The sequence below is a fragment of the Geotrypetes seraphini genome, chromosome 2, assembly GCF_902459505.1.
Source record: "Geotrypetes seraphini chromosome 2, aGeoSer1.1, whole genome shotgun sequence".
Taxonomy (NCBI): Eukaryota; Metazoa; Chordata; class Amphibia; order Gymnophiona; family Dermophiidae; genus Geotrypetes; species Geotrypetes seraphini.
Window position 1 is genome coordinate 300,934,501 of NC_047085.1, and position 24,742 is coordinate 300,959,242.

Here is a 24,742-nt window from a genome sequence, read left to right on the forward strand (position 1 = left end):
TATTAGCGCATGTGCACATTATAAGAAGGCCGAAACACTATTGGAACTAAGAGTTTTCCTTTCATTTTCCCTTTCCCCATTTCTCTCCTTCTTCCTCATGTCCAAACCTTTCATTGTCCTCTTTCCTCCTTTTACCTTCCCTTTTCTATCTTTTCCCTCGCCTTCATATTTCTCTCTTAATTTCCTTATTGCTGCTATTCTTTTATCTCTCCCTCTTATGTCTTTGATTTCCCCTCAGTGGCGTACCAAGGAGGGGGGTGGGGGAGCTGTCTGCCCTGGTGCAGCCCATAAGGGAGTGCTCCCAGGACTGGCATCATCCAGGAATTTCTGGCAGTGGCAGCATTCACAATTTGCTGCTTTTGCCAGCATCGGGCCTTCCTTTCTGCCAGGGTCTGCCTTTGCAGAAGCAGGAAGTAGGCAGGACCAGCAGAGAGGAAGATCCGACACTGGCAAGATCAGCAAGTTCTGAACGCTGCTACTGCCTATGATAAAATGTAAGTTTTTTTTTTGGGGGGGGGCGCTCAGAGAAAGAGAGAGAACATTGGGGGGGGAGCTCAGACGAGGGGAACTCCAGAAGGAAGGAAAGGGTCGGGGGAAGAGAGAGATATTGGCCTTTGGGTGGGGGGTAAGGGTGAGAGGTTCAGAAGGAAAGAAGCCATATACAGATAGGGAAAGGGACAGAAACAAGGACACGGGGAGAGGCTGGAAAGTTAGGGATGCAGAAGGAATGATGGTGGATGTGGAGAGAGGGTGGATAGCACTCAAGGATTGGGGGACAGAGTAGAAGATGGATGTGTCTGTGGGAAGAATAGTTAGTGGATGACAGTGAAAAATTCAGCAAAAATGAAAATCAAAATTTTATTGTATAAGTCTTTTGCACTTAGAGTAGTTGCACAGAGTAAATCATATTGAGAAAAAACCCATAAATAATACAAGTAGAAAAACAAATGATGATGGTTCACTCCTTAATAGGGAGAAACTTTTCAGGATCTGCCAGGTTCCAAGATAGCTGCAGTGGTTCTGGCAGCTTGTTGCTGGATCACACCTGATTTCCAGTTTGTAGTATCTTTCAGGGGTTTTTCTCCATCAGCTCCTGGTGTATAGACAGCTCTGGGTCAGGCAATTCCCCAGCTTCAGGCACTTCTACCATTTCCACATCATGGCTGCTCTCAGGCTGGTGGTTACTGGGAGACAGTGACAAGGGTGCTGCTTCCTCTGCTGCTCTCCTTGCTGCTGGCCTCCTTTCTGCTCTCAGGATCAGGTTTAAATAGGAGAATCCTGCCTACACCTGTGAGGAAAAGGAATGGGTAGGTACTCTCTCTGCCTCCCCTTTTGGTGGGACTGCAGAATGCAATCAGGGAAAAAACTGCTGTTTTTTCTGAACAGGGACAAAATGGCTTCTCTGCCTGTTTGTGTGTATTTTCCCTTTGGCCTGTGTTGGGCTTGCTTGCCAATGATCCAGGTTATAGGAACTGGACCTAGGATAGGCAGCCCTGTTATTCTTCTCATTGGGGAAACTATTCTGATGGGCTCTAAACCCCTTCGATCCCGGTTTACCCTGATAATTCCCCTATGGCAAGTTGGGGATGTCACTAGAATTGCCACACTATGTTACGAATCCCATGGACAGCTAGGATCACCAACAAAGATGTTCTTGATCATATAAATCCAGAGTTGTCCCTGGAAGGCAAGATTACCAGATATAAACTGACCTATTTTGGACAAGTGATGAGGGTGAATTCACTAGAAAAGGAGGTGCTACTCAGAATAGTCAGTGGTAAAAGGAAGCAGGGGAGACCAAAGGCCCGTTGGCTGGAGACCATCAAGAATGGCACGACTGAATGGACAGTAGTAATATAAACACTAAATATTAACATAGGCTAGCTTATAACTAGCAATCTTAGGGGATTTTACTACATATTCCTACTTCATTAGCAACTTAATTAAGAAATCACCAATAATAAGATTCAGGGAGCAGTCCAATAGCAAGATAGGAACTATCCAGTCTTTTAGACTGAGTGTCACATGTTTAATTCCCAGTTGGTGAGAAGTCATATGTGGGTAGTCGGTGCCAAAAGCTCCTAGCATTCAGGGAACTGGTCCAAATTCTGGAGGCTAGAGTAACATACTTGGAGCAACTGAGATAGAGATATTTATAGAGGAGGTTTACAAGGGCATAATAGAGAAGTCCTACCTCTGGGCTGTCAATCCCTGTGCTGCCATGGAGGATAAAGGCCACTTGAAGGTCACTATGGAGAGGCAGGAATTGATCCTGTACCCAGGACCTGCCCTCCAGGGGATGCAAAATCCTCTTGCAGTGAGGCTGTGTTTCCAGCTTCTGCCAAGGAGGGGAAGGTGGTTATGGCCATTTAGTTGAGATTCCATCTTTGGGCATGCAGAGTAGATGGCTGGGTGGCTGGTGGACACGAGGATCACTTGCCTGCCTGGTACAAAGGCGACAAACCTTGCATGTCTCCTTAGATAGGATTTTTGTCAGTGTTGGGGAGGATCCTGCTGTCTTAGTACATGTGGGTACCAATTACAGCTGTATTTATTTATTTAGATTTATATCTTGTCCTCCCCAAAGAGCTTAGAATGGCTTACAGTTTACATTCACATATGTACAGAATATCATAATTTGCTATTTGACCAAATACGAATAATCAAAAATATTATTGAGCTGAATATACATACTGAATGTGAATAATGGACATCAAATTGTAACATAACAAACAATAAAAGAAACAATTTGAAATCAGAGATCAAATGTTTATTTAGTAGAATTTAGCACAGTAGAGCTCTGTATTATTAATATTTGAATTTAAATCACTATTCAACCAAATATGATTCATGTATTCGGGCACTATTCAGAGTCAAATTGAATATTTGGTATAGTCCTAGTACTAATGATCTAGGAAAATGTGGGGGTAAAATTCTGGAAGCCCATTTTAGGCTCTTAGAACTAGAGACAGGCTCCTGAGTTTCAATGTGTGAATAAGGCAATGGTGTGGGGAGGAAGGTTATAGATTTGTTAGAACTGGGCAACAGACTGGGGAGGGGGATCCTTTTCCAGACTGATGGGCTCCATCTTAACCAGGATGGAACCAGGCTGCTGGCATCGACATTTAAAATGAAGACAGAGCAGCTTTTAAACTAGAAACTGAGGAAAGGTCAACAGTCACTCAAAAGTGCATGATTCAGGACAAGGTATCTTCCAAAGATATCACCAAAGTAAGGAAGATAGGGTATCCCAAAAGTGAGATTGCAATAAAGGCCATTGAAGATCAGGTGTCTTTAACTAAAGAGCAGACAGATTGCAAATTATCACTGTTTACTCATGAGCAAATTTTAAATAGGAATAATAAACATTATTTGGAATGTCTGTATGTAAATGCCAGAAGCCAAAGAAATGAAATGGAATAGTTAGAATATATTACACTAAATGAAAAGACCTGGTGGGAGGAAGATAACAATGGGACACAAACTATGTCACAGTGATAGGGTTGACCAAAATAGTGTGTCAAAGAGGGTCTTGAATTGAATAGACTATAAATACTGCAGGACATAAAAACCCACCTTGGAAAAGGATAGTGAACAAAGTGAACTACCATCCCCCTGGCCTGGATGAACAGACAGATGCAAACACTTTTATCAGAAATTAGGGAGTCTAATACACTAGGTAACACAGTAATAATGAGTGATGTCAATTACCCTTGATATTAACTGGGTAAATGTAACTTCAGGGCATGCTAATGAGGCAAATTTCCTTGATGAAATCAAGGACTGCATCATGGAACAGCTGGTTCAGTAATCAACAATAGGGAGGGGAGGGGGGGAACAGTTCTGGACCTATTCCTTAGTGGAGCACATGATCTGATACAGGAGGTAATGGTGCTGAGGCTACTTGATAACAGTGATCAAAAGATGAACAGATTTGATATAATATCTGGAGCAAGTACACACAGGAAATCCAATATGTTAGCATGTAGCTTAAAAAAAAGGAGGTTATAATAAAATGAGAAAAATAGTAAAAACAAAAAAAACTTAGAGGAGCAGCTGCAAAGATCAAAAATATGCATCAGACATGGACATTATTAAAAAAAAATACCATTCTGGAAGCCCAGACCAGATATATTCCACATATTTAAAAAAGTGGAAGAAAGGCCAAATGACAGTTGGCATGGTTAAAAAAAATGAGGTAAAGGAAGCTATTAGAGCTAAAACAACTTCCTTCAGAAAAAGGAAGAAGGACCTGACTAAAAATAATATGAGACCAAGAAAATCCAAAGGCCAAATAGACCAAAAACCTTTTTCAGAAAAAAATGCAAGAAAACACAGATATGTCACAAGGAGTGTAACGTTTTCACAGATAAGGACTGCAAAGAGAGACTTTGAAAACATCATTGTTTTGGAAGCAAAAACATATAATTAAAACTTTTTTAGGCATGTCAGAAGTACACAGTAAATGGTGGCAGAAAAATACCTCACAGGGTATCCAGCCTGTCCAACAAGACGGCAAGAGCCTCATCCACCACTCCATGTAGGCCCAGGTCACCCAAGTTTAAATGCTGGCTGTGAAGTCACCACCATGCCAACCATGATGGGGATGATATGTGGTAAATTGCTGACAGTATTAAATTTATCAATCATGAGGCTTTCCCCTCTCTTCTAAGTTGCACTGTCCCTACTTGCAGTATGTAACAATTAAATGATCAACACACTGGACTTATCAAACCTTCACCTGTCTCTCACCATGTGTGGGACACAGACTGTACAAGTCTGTACAGCATTGGGCTGTGTCCCCTATGAATGAGACTGAAGATGACTGAGGGTTAAAGGGGCACTCCGAGGAGATAAGGTCAGAACAAAGAGACTAAAGGGCTAATTTTCAAAAGAGAAAAATATCCAAACAAATGGCATACAGTTGTATTTTGATATTTTGTTTTCTAATACATCCAATTTGCCAATTTTGAAACACATTTTTAGACAGGTTTCTATGGTGTTTGTTTGCAGTGCATCTAAGGGATCCTTTTATTAAGGTATGCCAACCGCTAAAATGGCCATAAGAATATAATGGATGTCTTAGTATTTAGCGTGAACTAAATTGGTTAGTGCACCTTAATAAAGAGGACCCCAAATCTCATGATGTTGTGTTGGGGGCATCTTTTGGGTGGGATTAAGGAAGACTTTGATTTGGACATTTTTCTGCAATAATGGTACACTGTAGAAAATGCTCATGACACAACTTGGGCATTTGAAGCTAGACCTGTTTCCAGTAATGAATAAGTGCCAAAAAGGTAGCTAAACTGACCAGATGACCACTGGAAGCATGAAAGCATGTTCCCTGCTTACTCCTTCAGTGGTCACTGACCCTCCCACCCCTTCAAAAATGTGAATGAAAGTACATACCTGCCTGTATGTCAGCTGCAGATATTATGGTCAGTCCTATTGGAGCTGCAAGTAGGTCTCTGGAGAATCCTAATGGTCGATGAAGTGGACTGTGGAGAAGGGTACCTAGGTCCATCTCCTACTCCCCTAGTTGTGGTAGAAAGTTTGAGCTCTCCGAAATCCACCCACAATCTACTGAACTCCCATATACAGTGTGTGACATCTGTAGGCATAAGGGCTATTGAGGTAGTATGCAGTTGGATACAGTAGGTTTTGGGTCAGTTTTGGAGGACTCACCATACAATATAAGGGGGTTATAGTGAAATCTATACTTGAGACATTTTATGGGAATGTTTATGTGACCCACTGCTCTGCTGGGATGTATATTACATTACATGCTTATATTCCGCCTGTACCTTGCAGTTCTAAGCGGATTACATCAGAAAGATAGCTGGACATTTCCAGGAAGAGAAATACAATTAAAGAAGTTGGTCCTAGTACAACAAAAAAGATAGCTGGACTTTTCCAGTAAAGGAATACAATTGAAGGCGTAAGGTCTAAAGCAATTTTGATGAGATGATTCTAAGAGGGGGTGAGAGGGGAAACGGGAGGGATTAGGACGTTTGGGTGAATTTCTTGAATAGTAGGGTCTTGATTTCTTTGCGGAAAGCCTTGAGGTCAGTTGAAGCTGTCAGCAGGTTGGTGATAGTGGGATTCAGTTTAGCTGCATGTGTTGCTAGTAAGTTGTCATACATCTTTTTGCGTTTAGTTCCTTTAAAAGGGGGGTAGGAGAAAGGGGATTGGGTTCTCCTCTGTCTGGTTGAGAGGTTCCTGTTTAGACGGTTGTTTAGGTGGGTGGGTGCCGTTCCGTTTAATGTTTTGAATAACATGCAGTATAGTTTGAATTGGATGCGGGCTTGTATTGGAAGCCAGTGTGAGTCTAGGAAGGCGTTGGTGATGTGGTCAAATTTTCCAAGGGAATAGATCATTCTGAGGGCAGTGTTCTGCACTGTCTGTAATTGTTTTATTAGGTAGGTGGGACAGGAAAGGTAGAGGATATTGCAATAATCCAATAGACTTAGGACTAGGTATTGGACTATGAGTCTGAATTGTTCTTTTTAAAAGAATTTTCTGATTTTGCGAAGGTTGCGCATGGAGAAGAATGCTTTTTGTGTGATTTTGTTAATTTGCACCTGAAGAGTGCAACCTCTGTCTACTGTTACTCCAAGGAGTTTGAGAGTGGGTTGTAAGGGATATTTGGTGGTTTTTATTTCTAGCTCAGTTATAGAAGGGGGTTTGTCCTTTTCAAGCAGTATATGTAGCCAGTCTACTAAGAATGCTGGCCCCTTCTATGTTCCAAAACTGTTTTTTGTGTGCTTTTTTAATTGGACTTTTTTTTTTTTTTTTACTGTTCCAAAAGATAGACACACTGAAGACCAATATATCTCAGAAAAAGATGGATGTTTTTCTGTTTTGGGAAAGGTCATGTTCACTACTAGATTTATGGACCTTTTCTGCAAAATGTCTAAACTTGGATTTAGATGTCCTATCAAAAATGCCCCTACACATTAATTCTTTGCTTCAGTCTTCATCGAAGAAGATGTAGGAGAGATACCAGTGCCAAAAATGGTATTCAGTGCTGATGAGCCATGGAAATCAAAACAAATCTCTATAATCCTGGACGATGTAATAGGGCAATTTGATAAATTAAAGAGTAACAAATCATCTGGACCAAATGGTATACATCCTGGAGTACTGACAGGATAGCTCTGTATGTGTGTGTTGAGGGGGGGGGGGCATTTTTCTACCTTTAGCTTTAAAATCAAGCATGGTAATGAAAGATTGGAAGGTGACCCATGCAACATCAATTTTTAAAAAGGGTTCCAGTGATAATCTGGGAAATTATATACTGGTGAGCCAGATGTTTATGTGGGACAAAATGACACAGACTATTATAAAGAACAAAATTACTAAGCATGCACATAGGCATGGATTAATGAGACAAAGCCAAGAAAAATCCTGCCTCATCAATCTACTACAATTCTTTGAAGGAGTGAATAAATATGTGGATCAGTTTATGGAGGGATCAATATTCAAAGCTACTTAACCAGGCAGGAGAGACTCCTGGCCATTTAATTTATTTCTTAAGATTTATTTGCTGCTTTTTGAAGGAATACACTCAAAGTGGAGTGCTGCAAGAATAAGGGCTCCTTTTCCGAAGGTGCGCTAGCGTTTTTAGTGCACGCACCAGATTAGCGCGTGCTAAAGCACACGCTAGCCGAAAAACTACCGCCTGCTCAAGAGGAGGTGGTAGTGGCTGATGCGTGCTATTCCGCGCGTTAAGGCCCTAACGCGCCTTCGTAAAAGGAGCCCTAAGTCCAACATAAGAAATAAACAAGTACTGCAGTTAAAAAAAAAAAAGAGTTCAGATTACAGTACAAATGATGGCATAGTGTGTTACATTACAATGTCAACACTCATCCATAGCCAATCAGCTATATTCAGTGGCATCCAGTTAAGGGGAAATGGGATTTAAAAACATAGGCGTCTATTTCTTGTCAATCACACTTAGGCACCTATTAAAGAATTGTGCATAATTTAAAACATTTGTGCCTGTAATGTAGGCCAAGGCTTTAACCCTTTCAGGACCATAAGGATCGTAGGCCAATTTTTGTGGTTTTGACGACATTTTTATGGTAAAAAGGGCTTGCAGATGCCAAAAAATTGATTTTTTTTGTGAAATATTATTTTTTTTTTAAAAAATCAAACTTCTGACTTATGGACAGTGTGGCAAGTGAATCTTCTCGTCAATCTGGCAACGACGCTAATGAATGAATGTCGGAACCAGTTTGTTTACATAAAGGCAGTATCATACGAAATCCGTACGTATCAAATTTAGAACTGTAGACTATCCCAATCAAAATTTATAGGATTTTAAAGTTATGGGACAAATATGTCCCTTGGTCCTGAAAGGGTTAAAGCCCTCCATTATATTATAGGTGCCTAAGCCCTTTACAGAATTGTACCTAGCAGTGCCTAAATCCTTCACCACCCGTAAACACTCCTACTTTGGAGTTAAGCGCCGCTAGGCACCATGCAATAGGCGCCTATCTTTTGTAGACTTGTGTCTAAGAAGATAAAAGCCTACCAATTTTTTTTTTTCAATTATGAACTTGTTGAAGCTCATAATTGAAGCCAATTTACTAATTAACTGCCCACCCCCTTTTGCTAAGCTATAGTAGATGTTTTTTCTGCGGCTTGGAGTGCTAAATGCTCCGCCGCTACTCCGCTGCTCAGAATGGCTATGAGCGTCTGAGCCGCATCAGAGCATTTAGCGCTCTAGGCCACGGTAGAAAATTCTACTGTGGCTTAGAAAAAGAAGGGGGAGGGGTAAGTTAGGGGCCTAACTTTAGGCATCTATTTATTTAGCTGCCTATCTTTAGGCGCCTCTTAAAGAATTTCCCCCTTACTGCCTAAGCTAAAACTGGCTACTTTATGGGCGGTTTAGGTACAGAGTTGGCACTTATCTGATTAAGAGCTAATATTAATCACTTAACCAGATAAATTGGACTGCATAAAATATAGTCCTATCCTGGAAAAGGCCGTCATTGAATATCTGTGGATACTGCTGGTGGCAGACAAAAAGATGCTTAACTGCCATTGGCTGAATATGGACCCCAAAATTTTTAATTCCATAACCAAATAGAAGCAGCTAGAGAGAGATTGAAACACTTTTTCATTTGTTACGGCGTCAACAAGTCAATTTCTGGCCTTGCCCTTGAATCTGCCTCATTGCTGATACTATGTAGGGCAAAACATTATGGCCTCAGTGGCTTGCCTGTTCCACTTGCTACGGAGGTATCCCTAATGGCTTGGGCTCATTTTCAGATTTCTATGGACATTGCACAGATATCAACAAGAGGGATGGGCAGACTCTAAACAATGGGGCTCATAAAACATCCAAACTAGCGCCTAAGTTGGTACTTGGACTTTTTTCTTGCCAAAACGTCCAAGTGCAGATAAAACTCATTTCCTGAACATCTGTGGGGAGTGTGCAGCACAGTGGTTAGAGTTACAGCCTCAGCACCCTGAGGTTGTGGGTTCTAATCCCATGCTGCTCCTTCTGACCCTGGATAAGTCACTTAATCCCCCATTGCCTCAGGTACATTAGATAGAATGTGAGCCCACCAAGACAGGGAAAAATTATTTGAGTAACTGAATGCACACCACTTAGGTCATAAATGGTATATAAATACTAAAAACAAATAAATAAAAGTTTCACCTGCTGTGCATCCAGAGTGTAAAGGGGCATGCTTTGAACAGACTTAGACATCCTGCAGCTATATTCAAACATTTTGCAGGATGTTCTGAATGGAACTTAGACGTTTCAGACTAGACCTGTTTTAGAAGTATCTTAGTGCCAAAAAGGTGCCCAAACTGACCAAATGAACACTGGTACATTAACTACTGACCCCCCCCCCCCCCCCCACTGGTCACTTGGATATTTCCGACTTGAATGATTTTATGGATGAAATTGGGGTTTAACTTTGGACGTTCTGGCCATAGGCAGCGGAATGCTTTTTTGTTTGGGGGGCCCAAAAGCTCTGTCCTAGACCACACCCAAGAATTGCCCAAGCTCCACCCCAGACCCCACCGCCATAATAATAGTACTAATTGTATATGCCATTTCTTCCATTCATTTTTTTTTTTTTTTTTAGAGTTCAATATTTTTATTAAGCTTTATGAAAAGATACAGTCCAAAAATGCATTCAGATACATGTACGACACCGGGATCTCGAAACTAATAACACTTAGTGTAACACAGCAGTAACTACAATCAATTGTAATTGGGTTTGAAACCTTCTAAGAGATCCAAAGTACTTGGACTGTTTATAAGAAAACAGAAAGAAGGAGAGAAAAGATAAAAGAAAGAGAAGGAGAGAAAGAGAAAGAGAGAAGGACAGGAGTGTCTATGAAACAGATCTAACATAGGAGTCTAAGAATTTCCAAGGTGAGTTGCATAGTGTCATGTTCATGGATAGTCGAGCAATATTTTTCTTCTCATAAGCATATGATTCAAATTTATGATACATGCACAAAGATTTCCACCAAAAAGTATAATCCAATGATGAAGAGGATTTCCAATTCTTCAATATATTCCATTCATTTTTCATATACATATTTTATAATAATGGTAACCATAAAATTAAACTACACAAAGCACACTCTTTTCCCCCTCCCCCCCACCACAAAGTATTTCTTCCTCTCTCCTCCACCCCCATGTGCAACATCTCCCTCTCTCACACTGTCCATCATCTCTCTCTCATTAACCTCCCTTGCTACAAAGGGAGTAGAGAAAGAGAGAGGGATCCAGGGTGCATCTTTCCCACCCCCTCTACTGCCACATCCAATATATTTCCCTCTCTTATCCTACAAACTGTGTGCAGAATTTTTAGCCACTGCCCACCAGCTCTTTTCCCAACATTTTTCCTTCTAACACTCCTCTCCAGCTCCATGCCACATCTCTTCCTCCATTCCCTAAACCACCATGTACAACATTCCTCCCTCTTGCATCCTTTCCCATCTGTCCCACTGTTTCCTCTCTACCATCACATACATTTCTCCCTCTCATCTCTCTCTACCTCACTCCTCTCCCACCACCATGTCCAACAATTCTCTCCTTCCCTATGCCCAACAATTCTCCTCTTTCTTCCTTTCCCCCTTGTACACCATCTCTTTCCCACTCACTCACATCATGCTCAACAATTCTCCCTTACTATTCCCTCCCCCACCTCAGCATCTTTCCCTCCCTTCATTCTATGTCCCAAGTTCATGCCCTCTCACTCCCTTCTGTGTCCCAAGTTTGTGCTCCCTCCTTCCTTCCAGCCTTTGTCCCAGGTTTGTGCCCCCTCTCTCCATTCTATGTCCCAACATGCTCCCTCTCTCCATTCTGTGTCCCAAATTCATGCCTAAGGTGACCATACGTCCCATTTTGAATGGGACCGTCCCGTTTTCAGACCCCCTGTCCCTTGTCCCCACACACAGCTTCGGGATGCCGAAATGTACCGTTTTCAGGGACAGCGTCATGAAGCTGTGCTTGGGGACAACGGGACAGGCGATCACTTCCTGTCCCTACCTGCAATGCCCCCCCCCAAAAAAGCCTCCCTCCTTCCTTTCTCTTGGTCCGCTGCTATCTTACCGACCTGCTGCTGTTGCTGCTAATGCCGACATGAAGTCTTCTTTCCGACGTCAATTATGACGTCGGAGAGGATGTTCTGGGCCAGGAGGCACTGGGGGCACTAAAGACATAGGAAGGGGCACTAAGGATATGGGAAGGAGGCACTGGGGATACTAAGGACATGAGAAGGAGGCACTGGGGGCACTAAAGACATGGGAAGGAGGCACTGGGGGAACTAAGGACATAGGAAGGAGGCACTGGGATACTAAGGACATGGGAAGGAGGCACCGGGGGCACTAAGGACATAGGAAGGAAAGAGGGAGGGAATAGAAAGGGACAATTCTTGGGCCTGAGTGCAGAAAGAAATAAAGAAATGAAAGAAAGGATGCACAGTCAGAAGGAAACAATCAGAGACTCATGAAATCACCAGACAACAAAGGTAAGAAAAATTATTTTATTTTCAATTTAGTGATCAAAATATGTCAGTTTTGAGAATTTGTATCTGCTGTCTATATTTTGCACTATATTTGTCTATTTTTCTATAGTTACTTCAGAAAGCCACAGGCAGCAGCACCAGAGTATGGCCAGAGGTCCTGGTGTACTAGCTACGTGGCCTGCTACCAAAAGGTGTGTGGCCACACAATTTAGTAGGAACATTGCTTTATTCATTTTCACTTTTTATCTAATCAACTTTCTATTTCCTTCTCTTATCCCCTAACTTTCAAATTTCTCATCCTCCTATTCCCTTTTATTTGTTACCCATTACTACATTTCTATCTTTGTATACTCATTATTTTGCTTACTCATCTCCTTGACAATTCTCTCACATTGATCCACCATTTCTAGCATCTCCCCTCCTTGTCGCTTACTCCAGCCTTGCAACCCAATATTTCCTTCCTCTCGTTCTTTCTCTCTCCCTCCAACAATTCCAACATCTTTCCTTTCTGGCCTTCTATTCCCTCCTCCCAAGTCTGACATCTCTTCCCCCTCCTGGCAACCAGTGCATATCCCCTCTGCCTTTCCCTGTCCATCTCTCCTCTCCCTCGGTTGTCCATCTTTCCCTACCCCCTCCCCTGAATTTCTTTCGCTTTCTCCGTCTTGCCCTCTCCACCAAATCTTTCTCTCCCCATTTTGCCCCTTCACATCCATTTCTCCCTTCCCCCTCTGCCATCTCTCCCTCTCGTGCTCCCTCTATCCTCCTCCAAATTCATCTCTCATTGTCCCCCTTCTGCCCCCATCTGCCACCTATGCCTGTCCTCCTTCTATCCCCAAGTCCATCTCTCCTTGTCCCTCACAAATCTGACATCTTTCCTTCCCTCCCTTACTCCAATACTCACATCTCTTCCTCCTGCCCTCATTTGAGCCCATCTCTCCCTTCCCTCACTCCCTCTCCCAAATCCTATATGATCCCTCTCTACCTTCTACTCCTCCTCCAAATCTGCAATGTCTCAGGTGGGGCCTTTTTTCTGCGGCACTCCGGTAGTGGAAGCACCTTGCATGTCTCAAGTCGGCTCTTTCTGCTACGGCCCGTCGCTGACATCTACTCCTTCCTAACATCCCCACCACGAGTCTACCTCAAATTTCTTCTAAAAACACAGTGCCACCCTGACATCAGCCTTAGTGTTTTCTCTCTACTGCAGCTTGTCCTAGTGGAAACAGAAACTTGTCAGAGGGTGGGCTTCAGTGGGTGGGCTTCAGTGGAGAGAAGACACCGGTGCTGATGTCAGGGCGGTGCTGTGTTTTTAGAATAAATTTAAGGTAGACTCATGGTGGGGGTGTTGGGAAAGAGTAGATGTCGGTCAAGGGACATGGCAGAGACTGCCGACCAACAGGCATGCTGGCCAGTAGTAAGATGCCACTTCCAGCCTCACAAGAGGTACTTCTTTCCACACATGATCCCTGTTGGGCTCTGTTACAGTACTACTGGCAATTTTGGAGGAGGCCATGGCCCCTGTGCCCCCCACCCTGTTCCGACATCTATAGTTCTGGTGGTCTAGACAGCCCGGTGACCTAGACATCTAAGTAGACAATTTTCAAAAACTATACATATTTGAACGTCTAGTGGTTCTGGTTTTGGAACTGGCCTTTTTTTTGTGCTTCCAGTTTGGATGTTTTGCTTGAAATGTCCAAATCAGACTTAGACGTTTGTTTTGAAAATGCCTCTCAATATCCATGACTATGATTCCCATCCAGTCTAATTTTGTGCAAATTCATGATTACCATTTCTTTGAATGAAACACTTCAATTCTTTTTTTTTTTTTTACTTTATTTTTATCATATTTTTACAGATTATTACAAACTATAAGAAAATAATTATCAGACCAGACACAAAATCCAGTTATAATAGTAAAGCTATTCAGATAAAATGTTTTCAGTCTCAGTTGGAAGAAAGGGTGACAAGCCATAAAGAATTACAGTATATATTAACAAAGAGAATAGAGGTGCTGCTAATATGCTACCAATCTTAGCATAAAGAAAATATACTGTATATGTTACATATATAATCTTAAAAACTGAATACAGTAATATTTTTCTCCAAAGAACACTCTCAAAGATCATGCTTCCCATGTTATTGTCATTGAACAATTCCTCTGGTCACAACCGTAAAATACTGTACCGTATATTCTATTTGTGATGTCTTAAGTTTTGCATAAAATGACAGGTAGTGATACATCATCTCTTTGCTCAAATCAGTGGCAAGATCTGCAGTAAAATTCACAGATGAGTGGGAATCTGAAAGGGGTCATAATCACTGTTCCCTCTTAGCTGAGCAGGAGTCTAACTGCCTTTCTGCATTGTGTTTTCAATCACCAGCGACAGGCAGGTTCCCTAGAGTCTTACAGAACTTGCAGGTACATATGAACATAAGAGCTGCCATACTGGGATAGATCTTAGATCCATAAGAACATAAGAAGTTGCCTCCACTGGGTCAGACCGAGGTCCATCTCGCCCAGCGGTCCGCTCCCGCGGCGGCCCATCAGGTCTGCGACCTGTGAAGTGATTTCTGACCACCTTTATAACCTACCTCAAGTTCTATCTGTACCCCTCTATCCCTTTATCCTCCAGGAACCTATCCAAACCCTCCTTGAACCCCTGTACAGAGTTCTGGCCTATCACTTCCTCCGGAAGCGCGTTCCATGTGTCCACCACCCTCTGCGTAAAAAAGAACTTTCTAGCATTTGTTCTAAACCTGTCCCCTTTCAATTTCTCTGAGTGACCCCTAGTGCTTGTGGCTCCCCTCAATTTGAAGAATCTGTCCTTATTTACTCTCTCTATGCCCTTAAGGATTTTGAAGGTTTCTATCATGTCCCCTCTAAGTCTCCTCTTCTCCAGGGAGAACAGCCCCAGCATTTTTAACCTGTCAGCGTATGGAAAATTTTCCATACCTTTTATCAGCTTAGTCGCCCTCCTCTGCACTCCCTCGAGTACCGCCATGTCCTTCTTGAGGTCCATCAAACCCAATATATATATACAGTATATATATATTATTTTATTTAGGTATTTATAAACTGCCTATCAAAGTTATGTAGGTGGTTTTACAGTCGGTGGCCAACCCTGGCCACCAGTACCTGGCAAAATCCCAAACAGTAAAACATTTTTTATGCTGTTCATCCTAGGAATAAGCTGTGGAATTCCCCACTTCCATCTTAATAATGACTTATGGACTGCTTTTACCACATTCTCTGACAACAAATTCCAAAGTTTAATTGGACGTTGAGTGAAGAAATATTTTCTCCTGTTTGTTTTAAATCTACTACGTAACTTTAATACATGCCCTCTATTCCTAGTATTTTTGGAAACAGTAAGCAAACAACTCACATCTACCCACTCCACTCCATTCCTTATTTCCTAGACTTTTATCATTTCTCCTTTGAGCAATCTCTTCTCCAGTCTGAAGAGCCCTAGCCACTTTAGCTTTTCCTCATAGGAAATCTTCCCATCCTTTTTATCATTTTCGTCGCCCTTCTCTGCACCTTTTCTAATTCCACTCTATCTTTTTTGAGATGCAACAATCAGAATTACATAAGAGCATAAGAATAGCCTTACTGGGTCAGCGCGATGGTTCGTCTAGCCCAGTAACCCATCCTCACTGTGGCCAATCCAGATCACTGGTATCTGGCAAAACCCAAAAATTAGCAACATTCCATGCTACCGATCCAGGGCAAGCGGTGGCTTCTCCCATGTCTGTCTCAATAACAGACTATGTACTTTTCCTCCAGGAAAATGTCCAAACCTTTCTTAAAATCAACTCCGTTAATTGCTCTTACCACAATCTCTGGCACAACCACAACCTTTGCATTTGTCCACATTAAATTTAATTTGCCATTTGGATGCCCAGTCTTCCAATTTCCTAAGGTCTGCCTGCAAATTTTCATAATATGCATATGTTTTAAGAAATTTGAACAGTTTAGTGTCATCTGCAAATTTAATCACCTCACTCATTCCAATTTCCAGATCATTTATAAATAAGTTAAATAGCACCGGTCCCAGTACAGATCTCTGTGGCACTCCACTATTTGCCCTCCTCCATTGAGAAAAATGGCCATTTAACCCTACCTTCTGTTTTCTATTTGATAACCAGTTCCTAATCCACAACTGAACTTTGCCACCTATCCCATGACTCTTTAATTTTCTCAAGAGCCACTCATGAGGAACTTTGTCAAAAACTTTCTCAAAATCTAGATATTGCACACAGTATTTGAGGTGTGGCCGCACCTTAGAATGATACAAAGGTATTTTACCATTTTCATCTTTGTTTTCCATTCCTTTCCTGATAATTCCTAACATTCTATTTGCTTTCTTAGACACTGCCAAAGGTTTCAACATATCCTCAACTTGAACCTTATGTAGGAAGGGTATTTTTTTCTCTTTTAAATAACAAGAGGTATTAGTTCCTTAAACAATTCTGTAAAGAAAAGTTCTAAGTAATGTGGAGTCAATTATAGTTTTAGTTTTACTCCTTTGGATTCGATATGTTTTTCCTCTGAAAGAGGCTTTTCAAAAGCAGGTTTAAACATTGTATTGATCAACCTTGTGGGTTCATAAGGAAATGATTCACTTGAGTGTTCAAAATCTTTGGTAACAATGCAATAAAACTGTGCAACAGAAACAGCAAATCATTCTTAAGCTCCATCAGGGAGCCTAATTACTCGTATATGTATTTTTTGCATAACTTTTATTCAAAAGGGTCTCATTCTGTCTAGAGAAAAAAGGTTATTCCTTTTTTCTCTAAAGCAGCAGAGGAAGCTTTGTAACTGCTAATATGTTTCTCTGCAAGCCCCTGCATCCAACACCCCCTCCCCCCCCTTCCTAGACAACCACATACTTATACAAGCCTGATTCCCCATTGATATTTAAGGCTCCGGTAGAAGTTTCTACCATGGACCAGAGTGTTAAATATGCCGATGCTCATAGAATTCTTCAATGCCACGGAATAAACTTCTACCACGGCTCAATTAAAGAGGTCCTAAATTTCCCAAAGTAACTCCTTAAGAAATACAAGCAGTGCCAAGTTTTCATGAACTGCATGACTTTAAGATGACTGCACGACTTTAAAACTTTAAGACTTCCATTTTAATTGTGTTGTATTTGTAAAGAGAAAAAAAATAGTAATATTATTATAATATATGAAAAGGTGTACACTGTCACTAGTGAGAGCTGCTCAGATTTGTTCAGCTTCACCCTTCCCCCATTTTTTTATTACCCTGAAATCAACAAGAGACCTAAAAGAAATTTGTAGAAAACATGTCAAATTCCATGCTGTGTTACTTGTCCCTCTTTTATAAAGACGATTATCGCTCTGACACCCATAGGGATTCAATGGGCGTCAGAGCATTTGCCAAATGGCAGTTGTTACCACCGCTTTCTAAAAGTGTATGTGGAGGGGGGGGGGGGGGGACATGTAGTTACAGAAACTGTGCTGTTTCAAACATGTTCAAAAAGGTTCAGAAGGCATTCACAACCATGCGCAACTTAAGACAAATCTGAAAATACTTCAACAACAAACAATTCAAACTTGTAGTACAAGCGCTAATCCTAGGACTCCTGGACTACTTTACCTGTCACGCCTCGCCAACATGCTAAAACAATTACAAACAGTCCAAAATACAGCCCTAATGCTAATATACTCGCTGAAAAAATACGACCAATTTACCTCAGCCTTCCAAGACTCACACTGGCTCCCAGTATAAGCACCACATACAATACAAATTCTACTGCACCCTATTCAAAGTCCTAAATGGAAATGGACCAAGCTATCTGAACAACCGCCTAATCAGGAAAAACACATCCAGACCAAGCAGAACTCAAGCACACTTTACCCACCCCCCAATCAAGGGCATGCAAAGCAAAAAAATATATGACGGTCTACTAGGCACCAGAGCAGCAAAAATAGACCACCACCTCTCAAATCTGCTGACCACGACGCCCAACTACAAAACATTCAGGAAAGAACTGAAAACCATACTATTCAAGAAATTTTTCAAATGATCTAACCAAACTGTATCGACCCTTCCCAGATCCCGACGCATACTATAGCTATCAACCTTGTAATCTCCCTGGGAATGCCCAGGCTAATTTCTTGTTGTAAACCGACTAGAACTAAAAGGTATTGGCGGAATAGAAGACATCAATGTAATGTTTGGCCATAGGGCGCCATACCATTATTATTCTAAGCCCATTGCTTTACAAGGACTTTCTCAGCTTTTTTTCCCCCTGCAGGTCACATCCAAATACACACTGGCTTTTACAAAGCTGCAGTAGAGGTTTCTACCACGGGCTGGCAAGGTAAATGCTCTTACACTCATTGGAATGCTATGAGCGGCGGAGCATTTACCTTGCCGACCTGCGATAGAAACCTGTACTGCAGCTTTAAAAAAAGAGCACACAGTGAGCAAATTCAAGTTATCAGAAGGGATTATAAATTGCTAAAGAAAAGCTAAGCTAGATCCACGCACATCAAGAGTAATTGATTTACCCCTATTTGTGTCTGCTACTGTGCGCCATTTATACTGTATTTGCATCTACCCTTCTGTTCTAATTGCCCTGTAGCATTGGATTTAAATTTAAAATCTTTGGCGGTTTCAGTATATCCTAAATTTTATTGCAGCCTTTTTTCTTTTTTTAATTATTTATGTATTTATTTTGTCTGAGATCTGTTCATAGAATGCCTGGGAATTAATGGCTCTCGGAGAAATTCTGAATTATGAATTTCAAGAGGAAGAGATTCAAACTGTTGCAGATTCAGATGAACAGTGTCTGATTTCAGCTTCTCCTTGGTGCAAGATGTTTTCCATAAAGGACAAATGAATTTGCAACAGTTTGCTGCATGAGATGTAACTCAGTGATTACCTCCTGCCCTGGTCACAGATGTTCTGAGGAGAACTGATATCACAGAGTGTATCAACAGCGGAGAAGAAGGGAACTGAGATAACTTTGGTAGATGAAAATAGCAAGTTGGAGATAATTGCAGGTCAGAAAGTTAAAAAATAAATACAACCCAAACAAACAGACTCTACCAACTAAAAAAACAAAACCAAGAATATGAAAATAGAAAATAAAGTATCTTATCACAGAATAAGAATCACTCTGAAGTTTAGTTGTGTATCCTGCTTGTTAATTGGTTTTCTCCACTAGGTTTTATAAAGTAAATTGGAGATAAAAAATATCCTTCAGAAATAGCCTCTTTAAAACACATGATTCACTCATTGTTTAACATTGGGGAGGAAAATACAAAAGGGCAAATACAGGTTTAAAAAAAAAAAAAGGGTTTGGATACGTTCCTGGAGGAAAAGTCCATAGTCTGCATTTGAGACAGACATGGGGAAGCCACTGCTTGCCCTGGGATTGGTAGCATGGAATGTTGCTACTATTTGGGGTTTTGCCAGGTACTTGTGACCTAGATTAGTCACTGTGGAAACAGGATACTGGGTTAGATGGGCCATTGGTCTGACCTAGTATGGTTGTTCTTATGTAGGTGAAGCCAGTAATCCAGGAACATCTGAGCAAAGAGACGGGGAAAATAGTGGGGGAACAGGAGAGGAAATAGATAAACTTCTTGGGGAGAAAGCCTTCATTTTGGTTATCTCATCACATGGCTGATGGTGCTGGTTCTGGGAGACTGAAGTATCTATGATGAAAAACAAAAATACTAGCTGTTAGGTCAGTATAACACATATATACCCATGAGCATTTATTTTTAAAAATGGGTGAGGCTAAAAGAACTTTCCGATTGGTTAAGAATGCAACATAACCACATGCATAAAACTTAACCAAACAAACTCCCACAACTATCCAGCTTTGGCTCATCAACATCCCTCAAGTATATAATGATACCAAATCTTATTATATGTCCTAATTTGGCACCTGAAGGTTTCAAGGATAGTCAAGAAACGACCTGCTCTCGATTCTTTAACAGGCTGGTTGGAACTGAGGGTGCTTCACCACAATAAATACTCTCCAAAATCCAAGACTTATTCAAAGTCCCAGGTGTGCAGTCAGTTCATGGGAACTTCTTTCCAGTCAATAGAGTTCACAGGGGGATGTCCTAGAATGTTGCACAGAAGTGCCGAGCAGGACTAGCCCATAAACATCATTGTGCTCATCCTCAGTTCCAACCGGCTGGTTAAGAATCGGGAGCAGGTCTTTTCTTGCTTATATACGATTCTACTGGGCCTGTAACATATATTCAAGGATAGTCAAACATTAAGATGAAGCAACAGCATGTCTAGTAAAGTAACAATATTGGATTTCCATAATGAATATGCACAGAGTTGATCGGCATATACTACTTCCATTGCAGGCAAACAGATCTCATGCATATTCATTGTGGAAATCTTAAAAACCTAACTGGGTTGTGGCCCTTAAGGAACCTGCTTTTACCACATGGCAGCTCCATAATCCAAAGCCTAATTAGCTCATGCCACAAGCAAAGTGGCCATTGTACAGGCGACAGGATCTAGACTGGAAGTCAGGAAGAGAAGTCCCTGTCTTTTACAGACCAGAAGATAAAGGGTTTGAAGCAATGATGGGCTACTATAAACCCCTAGTTGGGAAGGGGGGTCAATTGAGATTCTATTTAAAGAGGTGATTTTGGATTCTTTGGTTAGGAAAAAGGAAACCCAGTATCTATTTTCCCAGTGGGGTCTTGGCTTTGAGAGGGAAAAGGGTTTCATTGAGGAGCCCAAGATTTGAAACTGCCATGCAATGTGGATGAGGGGAAAGAGGATTCTTGCAGATATCAGAGAAGAGAGCCTTTATTTTTTCAGCCACCTATGTAGAGAACCATAACGGTTTCCTTTTCCTTTTATTAACTTTCTTAATATAGACTTCAGTTGCAATTTTTATAGTTTCTTTCAGCTTGGACCACAATGTACCGGGAAGGGGCAGGCCCACCATTCCGAGGATGGTGGGCCTGCCGGCTGGCTGGACCATGGACCCGTCCGGCTGGCCAACCTTAAGGTTAGTGTGAGAGGTCCGGGGTGGTGGGGAGGGGGTCCAGGGTGGAAGTGGATTGTTCGGGGAGGGGTGTTTGGGGGTGGGGGATCGAAGGGGGGTGTTCGCCTTCCGGCAGGAGGGCTTAGGCTCCCTCCTGCCAGTTTGGGGGGTGGGGGGCTTGCTGGGGGGGTGTTCTGGCAGGAGGGCTTGGGCTCCTGCATGCCAGTTCAGGGGGTGTTTGGGGGGGTGGGGTTTGCCTTCCGGCATGAGGGCTTGGACTCATTCCTGCCGGTTCAGGGGGGGTTGTGAGGGTGGGGTTCTCCTTCTGGCAAGAGGTCTTGGGATCCCTCCTGCTGGTATTTAGGGGATAGTTGGGATGTTAGCAGGAGGGCTTGGGATCCCTCCTGCCAGTGGTCACGGGGGGGTGCGGGGGTGCCTTGCCTTGCCTTCGGCAGGAGAGATTGTGCATCTCTCCTGCTGGTATTGGGTTTGTTGGGAGGGGATGCTGGCATCTCTCCTGCCCTGATCATTGCGGTGGGGGGTGGGCAGGTTGCAGGGGCTACTGAGCTGATCGTGGCAGCTGCGATCAGCTCAGCGGCCCCTATTTGGAATTTATACCTGTTTAGACTTGGTCTCAGTCAAACCATATAAGTTCCGACTGGGCTATCTCTAGACTTTTTGTTATACTTGCAGTACGACTGTCTAGGTCGGCCCACCTCCCACCCTTTCCCCTCCTCTAAAAACGCCTCTTTTCGTTCTAGGCATTTTGAGGCAGGGTAAAGGCCTAAGCTGGTTTTAGATACGTTTAAAACCAGGTTTGATTATCGGTACTTGGAAATATCTGTCTTTTTGATTGTCCAAGTACTGATTTAGGCCACTTTTTGAAAGTTGTTTTTTTTTTTTTATTATGAGTCCCCTAATATCTGGTGGGATGCCTTCAAGGCTACTATAAGAGGCAATATTATAAATTATGTAGCAGGCCAAAACAAGGAAAAAAAAAAAGATAATTTGGAGCAAGAAATTAAATCATTAGAATCACAATATCTCTTTGATTCTAATCCCCAAACTTATATCAAATTTCAATCATTAAAACATGAATATAATTCCATTCTCAATAAAGAGGCACTTCATATACTCCCTCCTTTACAAAGCTGTGCTAGCGTTTTTAGCACCGGCCGCCGCGTTAACAGCTCCGACGCTCATAGAATTCCTATGAGCGTCTGAGCTGTTACCACCACGGCTGGCGCTAAAAACGCTAGCACGGCTTTGTAAAGGAGGGGGGTAATGAACGTATTCCAACAATACAATCAGGTCCCACCCTCTAATGCATAGAGTGTGGATATGAAGGAGGAAAAGGATCTCAGAAACCAGCTTGGCAGTTGGTAAATGAACCTAAGCCAAGACTTACAGGGTTCCACGTTTCATTTATTGATCCTTAATAACCTCCTCCCTCCTCTTTTTGATCTTAAGTCTTTTGCTGTTAAAAACTATTTATTTTAAATTCTTCTTAAAACATCTTAGGCAGAACATTTCATTTTCTTCCCATTCAATTGCCTTAAAACGTATATTCAGCAAAATAACTTTATCACTTGTCTTAATATTGCAGGCAGTCACAGCCCGGCGGGACCCATTTTGCCAAGAATGATGGCTTTATCAAGGGTTCATAATGAACCTACGCAACTCTAGATATTATCCCCCTCTTTTACAGAGGCGCGCTAAGCGTTTTAGCACACGCTAACTGATTTAGCACACGCTAAATTCTAACACACCCTTTATAGTCTACGGATACGTTAGTGTTTAGCGTGCGCTAAATAGGCTACCGCACCTTAGTAAAATGACCTGTATATCTCTATATCTAACATGGTGGGGCAGAGCTGAATGACATTTGTTTTTTTTCAGAACATCAACATGATAGACTTTGCGTAGTGAAAATGTGTCAACATGTCAAGCACTCTTGATAAATGTTGAGAACTAGCGAGCTCCCGTCGTATCATTTCCTCTACCAGAATCTCCCCATCCCTGAGATGTCCTGTCTGCTTAAATGTACAGCACTGTGTACGCCTTTCGATGGTATAGAAATGATCAATAGTAGTAGTAGCAAGAGGTAGGTCATTATTCTGGACTCTGCCTGCATCCTGGTGAATTTGAGGGAAACATCAAAGAAGGAGAAAGGGATGAGAATGAGAGGAAGGGAGAGAAAGAAGGTAAAGGAAAAAGGGATAGAAGAAGGTGAGATGATAAAGCCAGGAAAGAGAGAGTAGTGCGGGAAACAGCAAACTGAAGAAAGAAAGGGATAGGAGATGAGGAAGGGATAAATGTAGAAATGAACGCTGAAGAACCTTACACTGGAACTATGACTGTAAAGCAGGGGTGTCCAACCTGCGGCCCAGTGAAGTATTTTGTGCGGCCCTGGTCGAGGGCGATACAGTGTTTTCCTCTGCTGCCCCTGGGTGTTTACCGTCTTGCCGGCTCCCTCCTCTGTCTTGCTGCATCTTTTGCGCGTTTGTGCAGCCCCAGAAGCATTTTTTTCGGCCAATGCGACCCAGCAAAGCCAAAAGGTTGGACACCCCTGCTGTAAACTGTATACCAAGTACTGTATATTGGTATTAGATCCCTAGTATGTGTCAAATAAGGATAAAAAATTGTATCAAAAAAACTTGTACTGTAACTATGGCAAATTGTAATCTGTTAACTGTACAACATGTATGTCAACCTGTGACCCGTTCTGAGCTCTTTGGAGAGAATGGGATAGAAAATGAATTAATTAAATAAGTAAGCAAGGGATGAGAAGGACAGAGAGAGATGAGCAGAATGTGTGTGTGTGAGACAGGGGGAGGGGTGTATGCTGGCAAGAGCAGAATGAGGTGGGGGGGGGGGGGGGGAAGAGGGATGTGTGTATAAGGGAAGGAGGGAGATTGAACCATGACAAATATTATTCCGTACAATACAGAGAAACAAAAGTAAAAAGCAATCACATAAGTAAATAAAAAAAAACTAATGACTAAACTGGAATGACGGCTGAGAATGAGATCAGCAAGGGGCAGCTGGATGGAACAAAAAGCCGAGAAAACAGTGGATAAGAGAAAAAGGAAATGTAAAGATCAGATGCAAATAGAAAATAGATCATGAATAAGAAATGTTTTTTTTTTTTAAAAGGAAAATATGAAGTTAAAGAATAAAGAAAACTGAAGAAATAATCTAAGATAGGAATAACAAACAAAGGATGAAGGTCAGAATAAAACAGCAAGTAATACAAAGGACTGAAAATTTTAGGGCTTCTCTCACTAAGGTACACTAACAAATTTACCCCCCCCCCCTTTTACAAAACTGTGATAGCAGTTTTTATCGCAGGCCAGCATACTAAATGCTCTGCGCTGTTCCCAACGCTCATAGGAACTCTATGAGCGTAGGGAGCAACACAGAGCATTCAGCAGGCAGGCCTGCACTAAAAAACACTATCATGGTTTTGTAAAAAGGGAGGGTTAATGCACGCTAATTGTTAGTGTGAGCTAAATCTGCTAGCGCAGAATAGAAAAAGAAGCCCTAAGAGGGTAAATTTGGAGACCAGAAAAAACAGACAGTGATAACTTTAAGGTGATTGCACCCTTAGGCAAGAAAAGAGAGTCATTTGAGACCACTTAAATGACCTATAACTAAGCTAAACATTTTTTTATTTTGGTTTCATTTTGCCCTATTCATGAAACTGCAGTGAAAGTTGTATCATGAATCTTAATACTTTCT

The 24,742-nt window shown here is 41.9% G+C and overlaps 1 protein-coding gene across 2 annotated transcripts in view; it reads right to left on the reverse strand.

Annotated features, from left to right (window-relative positions):
* Positions 1-19,413: 19,413 nt before the first annotated feature.
* The window catches only part of RAC2 (Rac family small GTPase 2), an 83,666-nt gene continuing 78,337 nt past the window's right edge, over positions 19,414-24,742 (reverse strand). For both annotated transcript variants that reach the window (XM_033933410.1, XM_033933409.1), the window contains one exon: positions 19,414-19,694. The gene's annotated coding sequence lies outside the window, so the exon portion shown is untranslated. The remainder of the gene's footprint in view (positions 19,695-24,742) is intronic.